This window comes from Geospiza fortis, unplaced genomic scaffold (assembly GCF_000277835.1).
Source record: "Geospiza fortis unplaced genomic scaffold, GeoFor_1.0 scaffold244, whole genome shotgun sequence".
Taxonomy (NCBI): domain Eukaryota; kingdom Metazoa; phylum Chordata; class Aves; order Passeriformes; family Thraupidae; genus Geospiza; species Geospiza fortis.
The window spans coordinates 2,333,762-2,335,922 of NW_005054370.1; positions in this window are offsets into that span (position 1 = coordinate 2,333,762).

Genomic DNA, 2,161 nt, shown 5'->3' on the forward strand with positions numbered 1-2,161 from the left:
GCAAGACAAAGCTTGGCTGAGCAGCAGCCAGCAGTCACTACACCACAGCCCAGCCAGCCATGTGGATGCAGCTCCAGCACGACTCACAGGGCATTAATCCTTCAGGAATTTCCCACAGTTCCTCTCCTTGAGCAAAAGGAAAGACAAGTTCTTTGCCTTTGATGCTGCAAAGGCATAATCACAAAGCTTATCTTGATGCACTGCAAAAGAGGACAGGATGTGTTCCCAGGCATCTCACCCAGATCTCAAGTGAGGGTACACGGAATCCTGAAGGTCACTTCCATGGGGGCTGCTCATATTTGAGATGGGCACACTCAAGAGAAATGTCTTGAGTAGCAATGACTTGAGTTATGCACAACAAATCTGTGTTCCAAAGAGTTTATCACTGAATCAGAATGTTTTCAAAGCTCCTTGTGAGCCTGTGTGCTCTGAATGCTCCAGACTGAAGGGACTCCCTGTTTTTTTATTAAATGGGTTAATTTATCTCCACCTGAACGTTTGCTTTCCTGCAGAGTTATTAAACTGTCTGACTTTCAGGTGAATGCACAGTGAACAAAAGGGCTGCTCCACTTTCACTTATCTAAATTCTGCCAGATCAATAAACAGCCAAGCAGTGGAAACAATCTTTATAATTCACAATTAAGGCATCAAGCCTGACTGAAACCAACCACACTGCCAGCAGCCGAGCAGAGGAACCACACCAAAACAAAACTACCCCAGAGCACTCTGTGCCTACAGCTCCAGTGACTGAGAGCTCACTTTCAGTTTCTTCCAACTCAAGTCTACCCACATGAGTAGATACACATTAAAGACAGAGGTACCTGCAGAAATAGCAAGCTAGACAGAGCTGAGAAACGCTGCAAAACCAATCCTCAGCTGAGGTTTGACAGTCAGCCCAAATGAAATCCACTTCCCATGCAGCCCCTGCAGAGCACATCACCCCAAGCTGATCCCAGCCTCCAGGAACCCCAGGAAGGAGCTGTCTCACCCCTTTGTTCCCAGGAATTTGCTGCTCTCATCCTGCTACCGGAGCTGCAGGATCACAGAAATCAGCCGCATGCAGGAACATCTAATCCAGCACCCAGGGAGAGCACAACAGCAGCCACGGAGGATTTTGTTACTCACTCGGGTTCTACAAATGGAATCCCATCCCCAGACAAGGAGCAGGCCATCCATAATTAAACAGCAAACTTTGGCATCTACCAGGGACTTGTCTCCAGGAATATCCAGCTGCACACCACGACTGCTACCAAAGGACACAAATCAAGGAAGCTCAGCCTGTTCTGCTAACAAACAGTGACAAAGGTGTGAGAGAGCATCACCACCTCTACTTTCCCCGCATTTTTTTTGCTGCACATGTAAACATAAAGGCTTCCTGACAGAAAGACAGAGGTTCAAAGTGTTTAAAAAAATCTCATGCAAGTAACACCAAGAGTTTAGAAATCCACGCCAATACAGAAATTGGAACATTTCCTTACAAATACAACCAAAACTTTTTGAGAGATCCCCAGCACCAGATTGCCTGTCCCCAGGGAACAGCAAAGTATGCAGATAATTAAGCCTACTTGAGTTTACAACTTGTAACCTTTGTGTCATTTTATGGAAACAAACTATATTTAAGGGGGAAAAAAAAGGAAGAAAATATTTACATTTTGACAACATACAACTTGTTCACATGAGCCACCACCAAATAAGTTCCCATATGTTATCAGGAGGAGGTTTACAGTCTGATGTGACCCAGTGTACACATCCCAGACTTCCAAAGGATGGCTCACATCCCACTGTCGGCACTCAGCAGCCCCCAAACCCGTCTTTCACTTATGGTTATTCAGCTCCTCTGCAACTGTTTTCACTGAAGTATTTATAGCATCCATCTTCAAAACACAAGTTTTGCCCTCTGGAAATAAGCTAATTGCACCACCAGCTTTGTTCCACACTGTCCCATTTCCGTCCTCTTTCCCAATCTCCTCTGCTTCTTGAAGTCTTTCTTCCTCTGTTTTTCCTAATGCTTGACATCCTTATTTCCACAGTCATGCTCAGCCAAGTTATCACCTTCACCTTCCTCTATCCAGTGTCCTCACTTTCTCCACCTCATCTCCTTGTTTTCCTTCTCCATCACTAGTGTCACTCCACCTCCACATGCAGCTCCTGTTCCCTCTTT